Genomic DNA, 15,000 nt, shown 5'->3' with positions numbered 1-15,000 from the left:
ACAACACGTTTTTTTTATATATTTGCATAGTATGTGTATATGATTAATGTTGTAAATACACATCTTTATATATCTAGTAAGGCTGGTCCTAAAGAGGAAGGCATTTTTTCAGGTTTCAAGAAGGTAAGAAATTGAAATGCGCCCCCTTTGGCCAAAATTAATTAAAAAAATAAAATAAACATGTATATAGAGACATACTGTAATAACTTGAAGTAAATAATGAAGATTAAAAAACAATTACAAACAAAAAAATTCAAAAAAATATATTTTTTTACTAAAATCAGTTCTTTTCTCACAATGTGTCAACTTTTTTCTTATAAAATTGGGAACAATTTCTCATTGTTTCTGTAATATTGCAATATCATGTAAAATTATTACTTTTTTTTTTAGGTAAAATTATTACTTTTTTTTTTAGGTAAAATTATTACTTTTTAATGCAAAATGGTGACATTTGTCATATAAAATTCTGACTTTTATCTCAGTATTGTACTTTTTTTTTTGTAAAATAGTGACAGATTTTGAGTAAAATTATGACTTTTGTCATGATTTTGCCAAGTAAAAATATGTTGTTATTGTTATAATATTGCCAACATTTTAAAGTTTTCTTATAAAATTTTGAATTTGTCGAGTAAAATTACGACTCTTTTCATAAAATTGCCAAAATCTTTGGCTTTCCTTGTAAAATTGCGACTGTTATTGAGTAAAATTCCAACTTTTATCATAATGCACAAATGTTCAGTTTTTCTTGTAAAATTTTGACTTGCGTTGATAAAAAAATGACGTCTTTTATTATAACACTGCCAAAATTCTAAGTTTTTCTTGTGAAATTGTGACCTTCTTGTGAAATTTCACCTCATTTTTCACAACAATCTTTTTTATATGTGCATAGTATGTATATATTATTAATGTTGTAAATACACATCTTTATATATCTAGAAAGGCTGGTCCTAAAGAGGGAGGCATTTTTCTCAGGTTTCAAGAAGGTAAGAAATTGAAATGCGCCCCCTTTGGCCAAAATTAATTAAAAAAAATAAATAAACATGTATATAGAGACATACTGTAATAACTTAAAGTAAATAATGAAGATTAAAAAACAATTACAAACAAAAACATTCAAAACAATATATTTTTTTTACTAAAATCAGTTCTTTTCTCACAATGTGTCAACTTTTTTCTTATAAAATTGGGAACAATTTCTCATATTGTTTCTGTAATATTGCAATATGTAAAATTATGACTTTTTTTTAGGTAAAATTATTACTTTTAATGCAAAATGGTGACATTTGTCATATAAAATTCTGATTTTATCACAATATTGTACTTTTTTTTTTTTTTTTGTAAAATAGTGACAGTTTTTGAGTAAAATTATGACTTTTGTCATGATTTTGCCAAGTAAAAATTTGCCAACATTTTTAAGTTTTCTTATAAAATTGTGACTTTTGTCGAGTAAAATGACGACTCTTTTCATAAAATCGCCAAAATGTTAAACTTTTTTTTTGTAAAATTGCGACTTATTGAGTAAAATTCCAACTTTTATCATAATATTGCACAGTTTTTGTTGTAACATTTTGACTTGCGCTGATAAAAAATGACGACTTTTATTATAATACCGCCAAAATTATACGTTTTTCTTGTGAAATTGTGACCTTTTTCCTTGTGAAATTCCAACTCATTTTTCACAACAAGTTTTTTTTTTTAATATTTGCATAGTATGTATATATTATTAATGTTGTAAATACACATCTTTATATATCTAGAAAGGCTGGTCCTAAAGAGGGAGGCATTTTTCTCAGGTCTCAAGAAGGTAATAAATACAAGAGTGTGTGTGTGTGTTGTACTTCTAGCCTTCATTTGAGACATGACGAAGGAAATGTATCTTCCATATGAGGAGGTGTGAACAAGTGATGACATAAATCAATAACATTGCATCTAATAGACAATGTCTCATTTGCACCCCTACTGGTGACATCTATTAAAATGAGGGTGGTCCCAAAAAGGAGGGATTTTTCACATTGACTGTGTGTCGCTTTTAAAAGTGCTCCCCCTCTGGTCAACATATGAAATAAGTGTGTGTAAAAATGTGAAGTTTGGCCAAAATTAATTATAAAAATAAATATGTATTTAGAGACATATTGTAGTAACTTGAAGTAAATAATGAAGATTAAAAAACAATTACAAACCAAAAATTCGGAAAAAAAATAAAAGCAGTGTTTTTCTCACAATGTGTCGACTTTTTTTCTTATAAAATTGGGAACAATTTCTCATATTCTTTCTGTAATATTGCAATATTTTCTCGTAAAAGTATTACTTTTTTTTGGGTAAAATTATGTTTTAATGCTAAATGGTGACATTTGTCATATAAAATTCTGACTTTTATAACAAAATTGTACTTTTTTTGTTGTAAAATAGTGACCGTTTTTTGGTAAAATTACGACTTTTTTTAGAAAAATTATGACTTGTCATAATTGCCAAAATTAAAAAGTTTTCTTTAAAAAATTTGACTTTTGTCGAGTAAAATTACGACTCTTTTCATAAAATTGCCAAAATCTTAAGCTTTCCTTGTAAAATTGCGACTGTTATGGAGTAAAATTCCAACTTTTATCATAATATTTCACAAATGTTCAGTTTTTCTTGTAAAATGTTGATAAAAAAATGACGACTTTTATTATAATACTGCAAAAATTCTAAGTTTTTCTTGTGAAATTGTGACCTTCTTGTGAAATTTCAACTCATTTTTCACAACAAGTTTTTTTTATATATTTGCATAGGTATGTATATATTATTAATGTTGTAAATACACATCTTTATATATCTAGAAAGGCTGGTCCTAAAGAGGGAGGCATTTTTCTCAGGTTTCAAGAAGGTAAGAAATTGAAATGCGCCCCCTTTGGCCAAAATTAATAAAAAAAAAAAATAAACATGTATATAGAGACATACTGTAATAACTTAAAGTAAATAATGAAGATTAAAAAACAATTACAAACACAAATTCAAAAAAATATATTTTTTTACTAAAATCAGTTCTTTTCTCACAATGTCAACTTTTTTCTTATAAAATTGGGAACAATTTCTCATATTGTTTCTGTAATATTGCAATATCATGTAAAATTATTACTTTTTTTTAGGTAAAATTATTACTTTTTATTGCAAAATGGTGACATTTGTCATATAAAATTCTGACTTTTATCACAATATTGTACTTTTTTTTTTTTTGTAAAATAGTGACAGTTTTTGAGTAAAATTACAATTTTTGTCATGATTTTGCCAAGTAAAAATTTGCCAACATTTTTAAGTTTTCTTATAAAATTGGGACTTTTGTCGAGTAAAATGACGACTCTTTTCTTAAAATCGCCAAAATGTTAAACTTTTTTTTGTAAAATTGCGACTGTTATTGAGTAAAATTCCAACTTTTATCATAATATTGCACAAATGTTCAGTTTTTCTTGTAAAATGTTGATAAAAAAATGACGACTTTTATTATAATACTGCAAAAATTCTAAGTTTTTCTTGTGAAATTGTGACCTTCTTGTGAAATTTCAACTCATTTTTCACAACAAGTTTTTTTTATATATTTGCATAGGTATGTATATATTATTAATGTTGTAAATACACATCTTTATATATCTAGAAAGGCTGGTCCTAAAGAGGGAGGCATTTTTCTCAGGTTTCAAGAAGGTAAGAAATTGAAATGCGCCCCCTTTGGCCAAAATTAATAAAAAAATAAAATAAACATGCATATAGAGACATACTGTAATAACTTAAAGTAAATAATGAAGATTAAAAAACAATTACAAACACAAATTCAAAAAAATATATTTTTTTTACTAAAATCAGTTCTTTTCTCACAATGTCAACTTTTTTCTTATAAAATTGGGAACAATTTCTCATATTGTTTCTGTAATATTGCAATATCATGTAAAATTATTACTTTTTTTTAGGTAAAATTATTACTTTTTATTGCAAAATGGTGACATTTGTCATATAAAATTCTGACTTTTATCACAATATTGTACTTTTTTTTTTGTAAAATAGTGAGTTTTTGAGTAAAATTACAATTTTTGTCATGATTTTGCCAAGTAAAAATTTGCCAACATTTTTAAGTTTTCTTATAAAATTGGGACTTTTGTCGAGTAAAATGACGACTCTTTTCTTAAAATCGCCAAAATGTTAAACTTTTTTTTGTAAAATTGCGACTGTTATTGAGTAAAATTCCAACTTTTATCATAATATTGCACAAATGTTCAGTTTTTCTTGTAAAATGTTGATAAAAAAATGACGACTTTTATTATAATACTGCAAAAATTCTAAGTTTTTCTTGTGAAATTGTGACCTTCTTGTGAAATTTCAACTCATTTTTCACAACAAGTTTTTTTTATATATTTGCATAGGTATGTATATATTATTAATGTTGTAAATACACATCTTTATATATCTAGAAAGGCTGGTCCTAAAGAGGGAGGCATTTTTCTCAGGTTTCAAGAAGGTAAGAAATTGAAATGCGCCCCCTTTGGCCAAAATTAATAAAAAAAAAAAATAAACATGTATATAGAGACATACTGTAATAACTTGAAGTAAATAATGAAGATTAAAAAACAATTACAAACACAAATTCAAAAAAATATATTTTTTTACTAAAATCAGTTCTTTTCTCACAATGTCAACTTTTTTCTTATAAAATTGGGAACAATTTCTCATATTGTTTCTGTAATATTGCAATATCATGTAAAATTATTACTTTTTTTTAGGTAAAATTATTACTTTTTATTGCAAAATGGTGACATTTGTCATATAAAATTCTGACTTTTATCACAATATTGTACTTTTTTTTTTTTTGTAAAATAGTGACAGTTTTTGAGTAAAATTACAATTTTTGTCATGATTTTGCCAAGTAAAAATTTGCCAACATTTTTAAGTTTTCTTATAAAATTGTGACTTTTGTCGAGTAAAATGATGACTCTTTTCTTAAAATCGCCAAAATGTTAAACTTTTTTTTGTAAAATTGCGACTGTTATTGAGTAAAATTCCAACTTTTATCATAATATTGCACAGTTTTTGTTGTAACATTTTGACTTGCGCTGATAAAAAATGACAACTTTTATTATAATACTGCCAAAATTATACGTTTTTCTTGTGAAATTGTGACCTTTTTCCTTGTGAAATTCCAACTCATTTTTCACAAGTTTTTTTTAAATATTTGCATAGTATGTATATATTATTAATGTTGTAAATACACTTCTTTATATATCTAGAAAGGCTGGTCCTAAAGAGGGAGGCATTTTTCAGGTCTCAAGAAGGTAATAAATACAAGAGTGTGTGTATGTGTGTGTGTATGTGTGTGTGTGTGTTTGTGTGTGAGAGCGTAGAGGGGGAGAAAAAGAAGCGCTGAGTGTGTGCGTCAGTGCGCAGCACCTCTGCGCAGAAAGAGAGAGAGGCAGAGAGAGAGAGAGAGTCCTTCCCTCCTCTTCGTCCTATTTGAGGCTGCAAAAGCGGGGCGAGGAGACGAACTCAACCAGCCAGGACATTTTCAAACAAAACTTCATTATTATTTTTGTGTTGCTGTCATGCGCACTTGCAACTTGGGTGTTGTTGACGTTTTCACCTCCGAGCGGGACGATGCTTTTATTCGGATGATGATGCGCTGTCGTGCACAATCCAACCAGCGCTCGTTCCATCCGTGAGGATCCAACCCAGCCTTTTTTTTAATTTTATTTTTTATTTATTTGTTACTTTCCTTGCCTTTTTAAAACCTTGTTTTTCCCCTCTTGACGCTGGCAGGCTGCTATTAATTTTTCATTCGTATGCATCCGCACGAAGGTGGCAGCAGAGAGGAGGAGGAGGAGGAGGAGCAGCAGCGTGCAAATAAGTGAGGCGGGACGTGCGGCATGAATGAATGAATGCATGAATAAGACACGCAGCCAGCATCCGACATAAAGCATCACTGGACGAGAAGGAGGTAGGACACAAACATGCATTGTTTTGATGCTATAATATTCATGCATATGCATAATTAGTGTGTATATAGCACTGCACATTATGAACACATTAAATATTTCACCTTCCTACTCATGCATATGCATAATTAGTGTGTATATAGCATTGCACATTATGAACACATGAAATATTTCACCTTTCTACTCATGCATATTTAGTGTTTGTATATAGCACATTATAATGAACACATGAAATATGTCACCTTCCTACTCATGCATATGCATAATTAGTGTGTATATAGCACTGCACATTATGAACACATTAAATATGTCACCTTCCTACTCATGCATATGCATATTTAGTGTTTGTATATAGCACATTATTATGAACACATGAAATATTTCCCCTTTCTATTCATGCATATGCATATTTAGTGTGTATATAGCATTGCACATTATGAACACATGAAATATTTCACCTTCCTACTCATGCATATGCATATTTAGTGTTTGTATATAGCACATTATTATGAACACATTAAATATGTCACCTTCCTACTCATGCATATGCATAATTAGTGTGTATATAGCACTGCACATTATGAACACATTAAATATTTCACCTTCCTACTCATGCATATGCATAATTAGTGTGTATATAGCATTGCACATTATGAACACATGAAATATTTCACCTTTCTACTCATGCATATGCATATTTAGTGTTTGTATATAGCACATTATAATGAACACATGAAATATTTCACCTTTCTATTCATGCATATGCATAATTAGTGTGTATATAGCATTGCACATTGTGAACACATTAAATATGTCACCTTCCTACTCATGCATATGCATAATTAGTGTGTATATAGCACTGCACATTATGAACACATTAAATATTTCACCTTCCTACTCATGCATATGCATAATTAGTGTGTATATAGCATTGCACATTATGAACACATGAAATATTTCACCTTCCTACTCATGCATATGCATATTTAGTGTTTGTATATAGCACATTATTATGAACACATGAAATATTTCCCCTTTCTATTCATGCATATGCATATTTAGTGTGTATATAGCATTGCACATTATGAACACATGAAATATTTCACCTTCCTACTCATGCATATGCATATTTAGTGTTTGTATATAGCACATTATTATGAACACATGAAATATTTCACCTTCCTACTCATGCATATGCATATTTAGTGTTTGTATATAGCACATTATTATGAACACATGAAATATTTCACCTTCCTACTCATGCATATGCATATTTAGTGTTTGTATATAGCACATTATTATGAACACATGAAATATTTCCCCTTTCTATTCATGCATATGCATATTTAGTGTTTGTATATAGCACATTATTATGAACACATGCAATATTTCACCTTCCTACTCATGCATATGCATAATTAGTGTGTATATAGCACTGCACATTATGAACACATTAAATATTTCACCTTCCTACTCATGCATATGCATAATTAGTGTGTATATAGCATTGCACATTATGAACACATGAAATATTTCACCTTTCTACTCATGCATATTTAGTGTTTGTATATAGCACATTATAATGAACACATGAAATATGTCACCTTCCTACTCATGCATATGCATAATTAGTGTGTATATAGCACTGCACATTATGAACACATTAAATATGTCACCTTCCTACTCATGCATATGCATATTTAGTGTTTGTATATAGCACATTATTATGAACACATGAAATATTTCCCCTTTCTATTCATGCATATGCATATTTAGTGTGTATATAGCATTGCACATTATGAACACATGAAATATTTCACCTTCCTACTCATGCATATGCATATTTAGTGTTTGTATATAGCACATTATTATGAACACATTAAATATGTCACCTTCCTACTCATGCATATGCATAATTAGTGTGTATATAGCACTGCACATTATGAACACATTAAATATTTCACCTTCCTACTCATGCATATGCATAATTAGTGTGTATATAGCATTGCACATTATGAACACATGAAATATTTCACCTTTCTACTCATGCATATGCATATTTAGTGTTTGTATATAGCACATTATAATGAACACATGAAATATTTCACCTTTCTATTCATGCATATGCATAATTAGTGTGTATATAGCATTGCACATTGTGAACACATTAAATATGTCACCTTCCTACTCATGCATATGCATAATTAGTGTGTATATAGCACTGCACATTATGAACACATTAAATATTTCACCTTCCTACTCATGCATATGCATAATTAGTGTGTATATAGCATTGCACATTATGAACACATGAAATATTTCACCTTCCTACTCATGCATATGCATATTTAGTGTTTGTATATAGCACATTATTATGAACACATGAAATATTTCCCCTTTCTATTCATGCATATGCATATTTAGTGTGTATATAGCATTGCACATTATGAACACATGAAATATTTCACCTTCCTACTCATGCATATGCATATTTAGTGTTTGTATATAGCACATTATTATGAACACATGAAATATTTCACCTTCCTACTCATGCATATGCATATTTAGTGTTTGTATATAGCACATTATTATGAACACATGAAATATTTCACCTTCCTACTCATGCATATGCATATTTAGTGTTTGTATATAGCACATTATTATGAACACATGAAATATTTCCCCTTTCTATTCATGCATATGCATATTTAGTGTTTGTATATAGCACATTATTATGAACACATGCAATATTTCACCTTCCTACTCATGCATATGCATAATTAGTGTGTATATAGCACTGCACATTATGAACACATTAAATATTTCACCTTCCTACTCATGCATATGCATAATTAGTGTGTATATAGCATTGCACATTATGAACACATGAAATATTTCACCTTTCTACTCATGCATATTTAGTGTTTGTATATAGCACATTATAATGAACACATGAAATATGTCACCTTCCTACTCATGCATATGCATAATTAGTGTGTATATAGCACTGCACATTATGAACACATTAAATATGTCACCTTCCTACTCATGCATATGCATATTTAGTGTTTGTATATAGCACATTATTATGAACACATGAAATATTTCCCCTTTCTATTCATGCATATGCATATTTAGTGTGTATATAGCATTGCAGATTATGAACACATGAAATATTTCACCTTCCTACTCATGCATATGCATATTTAGTGTTTGTATATAGCACATTATTATGAACACATTAAATATGTCACCTTCCTACTCATGCATATGCATAATTAGTGTGTATATAGCACTGCACATTATGAACACATTAAATATTTCACCTTCCTACTCATGCATATGCATAATTAGTGTGTATATAGCATTGCACATTATGAACACATGAAATATTTCACCTTTCTACTCATGCATATGCATATTTAGTGTTTGTATATAGCACATTATAATGAACACATGAAATATTTCACCTTTCTATTCATGCATATGCATAATTAGTGTGTATATAGCATTGCACATTGTGAACACATTAAATATGTCACCTTCCTACTCATGCATATGCATAATTAGTGTGTATATAGCACTGCACATTATGAACACATTAAATATTTCACCTTCCTACTCATGCATATGCATAATTAGTGTGTATATAGCATTGCACATTATGAACACATGAAATATTTCACCTTCCTACTCATGCATATGCATATTTAGTGTTTGTATATAGCACATTATTATGAACACATGAAATATTTCCCCTTTCTATTCATGCATATGCATATTTAGTGTGTATATAGCATTGCACATTATGAACACATGAAATATTTCACCTTCCTACTCATGCATATGCATATTTAGTGTTTGTATATAGCACATTATGAACACATGAAATATTTCACCTTCCTACTCATGCATATGCATATTTAGTGTTTGTATATAGCACATTATTATGAACACATGAAACATTTCACCTTTCCATACATGCATATGCATATTTAGTGTTTGTATATAGCACATTATTATGAACACATGAAATATTTCCCCTTTCTATTCATGCATATGCATATTTAGTGTTTGTATATAGCACATTATTATGAACACATGAAATATTTAACCTTCCTACTCATGCATATGCATATTTAGTGTTTGTATATAGCACATTATTATGAACACATTAAATATTTCCCCTTTCTATTCATGCATATGCATATTTGGTGTGCATATAGCACTGCACATTATGAACACATGAAATATTTCCCCTTTCTATTCATGCATATGCATATTTGGTGTGCATATAGCACTGCACATTATGAACACATTAAATATTTCACCTTCCTACTCATGCATATGCATATTTAGTGTTTGTATATAGCACATTATTATGAACACATGAAATATTTCCCCTTCCTACTCATGCATATTTAGTGTTTGTATATAGCACATTATTATGAACACATGAAATATTTCACCTTTCTATACATGCATATGCATATTTGGTGTTTGTATATAGCACATTATTATGAACACATTAAATATTTCACCTTTCTATACATGCATATGCATATTTAGTGTGTATATAGCATTGCACATTATGAACACATTAAATATTTCACCTTTCTACTCATGCATATGAATATTTAGTGTTTGTATATAGCACATTATTATGAACACATGAAACATTTCACCTTTCCATACATGCATATGCATATTTAGTGTTTGTATATAGCACATTATTATGAACACATGAAATATTTCCCCTTTCTATTCATGCATATGCATATTTAGTGTTTGTATATAGCACATTATTATGAACACATGCAATATTTCACCTTCCTACTCATGCATATGCATATTTAGTGTTTGTATATAGCACATTATTATGAACACATGAAATATTTCCCCTTTCTATTCATGCATATGCATATTTAGTGTTTGTATATAGCACATTATTATGAACACATGCAATATTTCACCTTCCTACTCATGCATATTTAGTGTTTGTATATAGCACATTATTATGAACACATTAAATATGTCACCTTCCTACTCATGCATATGCATAATTAGTGTGTATATAGCACTGCACATTATGAACACATTAAATATTTCACCTTCCTACTCATGCATATGCATAATTAGTGTGTATATAGCATTGCACATTATGAACACATGAAATATTTCACCTTTCTACTCATGCATATGCATATTTAGTGTTTGTATATAGCACATTATAATGAACACATGAAATATTTCACCTTTCTATTCATGCATATGCATAATTAGTGTGTATATAGCATTGCACATTGTGAACACATTAAATATGTCACCTTCCTACTCATGCATATGCATAATTAGTGTGTATATAGCACTGCACATTATGAACACATTAAATATTTCACCTTCCTACTCATGCATATGCATAATTAGTGTGTATATAGCATTGCACATTATGAACACATGAAATATTTCACCTTCCTACTCATGCATATGCATATTTAGTGTTTGTATATAGCACATTATTATGAACACATGAAATATTTCCCCTTTCTATTCATGCATATGCATATTTAGTGTGTATATAGCATTGCACATTATGAACACATGAAATATTTCACCTTCCTACTCATGCATATGCATATTTAGTGTTTGTATATAGCACATTATGAACACATGAAATATTTCACCTTCCTACTCATGCATATGCATATTTAGTGTTTGTATATAGCACATTATTATGAACACATGAAACATTTCACCTTTCCATACATGCATATGCATATTTAGTGTTTGTATATAGCACATTATTATGAACACATGAAATATTTCCCCTTTCTATTCATGCATATGCATATTTAGTGTTTGTATATAGCACATTATTATGAACACATGAAATATTTAACCTTCCTACTCATGCATATGCATATTTAGTGTTTGTATATAGCACATTATTATGAACACATTAAATATTTCCCCTTTCTATTCATGCATATGCATATTTGGTGTGCATATAGCACTGCACATTATGAACACATGAAATATTTCCCCTTTCTATTCATGCATATGCATATTTGGTGTGCATATAGCACTGCACATTATGAACACATTAAATATTTCACCTTCCTACTCATGCATATGCATATTTAGTGTTTGTATATAGCACATTATTATGAACACATGAAATATTTCCCCTTCCTACTCATGCATATTTAGTGTTTGTATATAGCACATTATTATGAACACATGAAATATTTCACCTTTCTATACATGCATATGCATATTTGGTGTTTGTATATAGCACATTATTATGAACACATTAAATATTTCACCTTTCTATACATGCATATGCATATTTAGTGTGTATATAGCATTGCACATTATGAACACATTAAATATTTCACCTTTCTACTCATGCATATGAATATTTAGTGTTTGTATATAGCACATTATTATGAACACATGAAACATTTCACCTTTCCATACATGCATATGCATATTTAGTGTTTGTATATAGCACATTATTATGAACACATGAAATATTTCCCCTTTCTATTCATGCATATGCATATTTAGTGTTTGTATATAGCACATTATTATGAACACATGCAATATTTCACCTTCCTACTCATGCATATGCATATTTAGTGTTTGTATATAGCACATTATTATGAACACATGAAACATTTCACCTTTCTATACATGCATATGCATATTTAGTGTTTGTATATAGCACATTATTATGAACACATGAAATATTTCACCTTCCTACTCATGCATATGCATATTTAGTGTTTGTATATAGCACATTATTATGAACACATGAAATATTTCCCCTTTCTATTCATGCATATGCATATTTAGTGTTTGTATATAGCACATTATTATGAACACATGCAATATTTCACCTTCCTACTCATGCATATTTAGTGTTTGTATATAGCACATTATTATGAACACATGAAATATTTCACCTTTCTATACATGTATATGCATATTTAGTGTTTGTATATAGCACATTATTATGAACACATGCAATATTTCACCTTCCTACTCATGCATATGAATATTTAGTGTTTGTATATAGCACATTATTATGAACACATGAAACATTTCACCTTTCTATACATGCATATGCATATTTAGTGTTTGTATATAGCACATTATTATGAACACATGAAATATTTCCCCTTTCTATTCATGCATATGCATATTTAGTGTTTGTATATAGCACATTATTATGAACACATGAAATATTTAACCTTTCTATTCATGCATATGCATATTTAGTGTTTGTATATAGCACATTATTATGAACACATGAAATATTTCCCCTTTCTATTCATGCATATGCATATTTAGTGTGCATATAGCACTGCACATTATGAACACATTAAATATTTCACCTTCCTACTCATGCATATGCATATTTAGTGTTTGTATATAGCACATTATTATGAACACATGAAATATTTCCCCTTCCTACTCATGCATATGCATATTTAGTGTTTGTATATAGCACATTATTATGAACACATGAAATATTTCACCTTTCTATACATGCATATGCATATTTGGTGTTTGTATATAGCACATTATTATGAACACATGAAATAGTTCACCTTTCTATACATGCATATGCATATTTAGTGTGTATATAGCATTGCCCATTATGAACACATTAAATATTTCACCTTTCTATACATGCATATGCATATTTAGTGTTTGTATATAGCACATTATTATGAACACATGAAATATTTCACCTTTCTATACATGCATATGCATATTTAGTGTGTATATAGCATTGCACATTATGAACACATTAAATATTTCACCTTTCTACTCATGCATATGCATATTTAGTGTTTGTATATAGCACATTATTATGAACACATGAAATATTTCACCTTCCTACTCATGCATATGCATATTTAGTGTTTGTATATAGCACATTATTATGAACACATGACATATTTCCCCTTTCTATTCATGCATATGCATATTTAGTGTTTGTATATAGCACATTATTATGAACACATGAAATATTTCCCCTTTCTACTCATGCATATGCATATTTAGTGTTTGTATATAGCATTGCATTGCACATTATTATGAATACATGTGATATTTCACCTTCTTATTCATGCATATGCATATTGAGTGTGCAGTGTCTGTATATATTGCACTTAATTATGAATACATTGGATATTTCACCTTCCTACTTATGCATATTTACTATTTGTATATAGCATTGCACATTATTATGAATACACGGGATATTGCACCTTCTTATTCATGCACGTGCATATTGAGTGTGCAGTGTCTGTGTATATTGCACTTTGTTATGAACACATGGGATATTTCACCTTCCTTGCCTCATATCTGTGTGGCAAATATGAACCATGAGGAGCCACAAAGTGAAGTAGCTGAACATCCCACCCGGAGTAGCCCATTAATCCTCCACCTTGTCACATCATGACCTGTGGGCCGCTTGCCCTAAGGGAGGGGAGGGTGGAGTACAGTACACACACACACACACACACACACACACACACACACACACACACACACACACACACACACACACACACACACACACACACACACACACACACACACACACACACACACACACACACACACACACACACACACACACACACACACACACACACACACACACACACACACACACACACACACCCTAAGAGTCCTTGACAAATGTGCCTGCAGCAAATTGACTTGTGCTTTTTGTAATTTCCCCTTTTTAATGTAACTGTTTTTTTTTTGCATGTTACAGAATGATAAATGTCTCATTTTTCCTGGCCGCGTAAACAAACTCTGGCCGTAATTAAACCTTTCATCCAGTTTTAAACAATAAAACCTCTAAGGGTGCAAAAACAAAGCCGACCAGGCGGCTCCGTCGGGCCGTGTGGGGAGAAATGAAGCCTCCTCTTCCCCTCCGTGTTATTGTGACAGAATGGAAGTTGAGGTTATTTCCCGCCGTGCTTACTTTTGTGTCCTGGGAAATTGGCATGTCTTGTCATTAGAA

General features: G+C 29.8%; 2 protein-coding genes across 2 annotated transcripts in view; one reads left to right on the top strand and one right to left on the bottom strand.

Moving 5' to 3' along the window:
* The window catches only part of LOC133651771 (adhesion G protein-coupled receptor L1-like), a 1,026,396-nt gene that overhangs the window by 621,921 nt on the left and 389,475 nt on the right, over window positions 1-15,000 (bottom strand). The gene's annotated exons all lie outside the window — the stretch shown is intronic.
* LOC133651774 (adhesion G protein-coupled receptor L1-like) overlaps window positions 1-15,000 on the top strand; it is a 309,731-nt gene that overhangs the window by 8,365 nt on the left and 286,366 nt on the right. Inside the window, exon 2 of the mRNA XM_062049891.1 lies at window positions 5,815-5,953. The gene's annotated coding sequence lies outside the window, so the exon portion shown is untranslated. The remainder of the gene's footprint in view (window positions 1-5,814; window positions 5,954-15,000) is intronic.

The sequence above is a fragment of the Entelurus aequoreus genome, linkage group LG06, assembly GCF_033978785.1.
Source record: "Entelurus aequoreus isolate RoL-2023_Sb linkage group LG06, RoL_Eaeq_v1.1, whole genome shotgun sequence".
Taxonomy (NCBI): domain Eukaryota; kingdom Metazoa; phylum Chordata; class Actinopteri; order Syngnathiformes; family Syngnathidae; genus Entelurus; species Entelurus aequoreus.
This window is presented reverse-complemented; position numbering and strand designations above follow the sequence as displayed.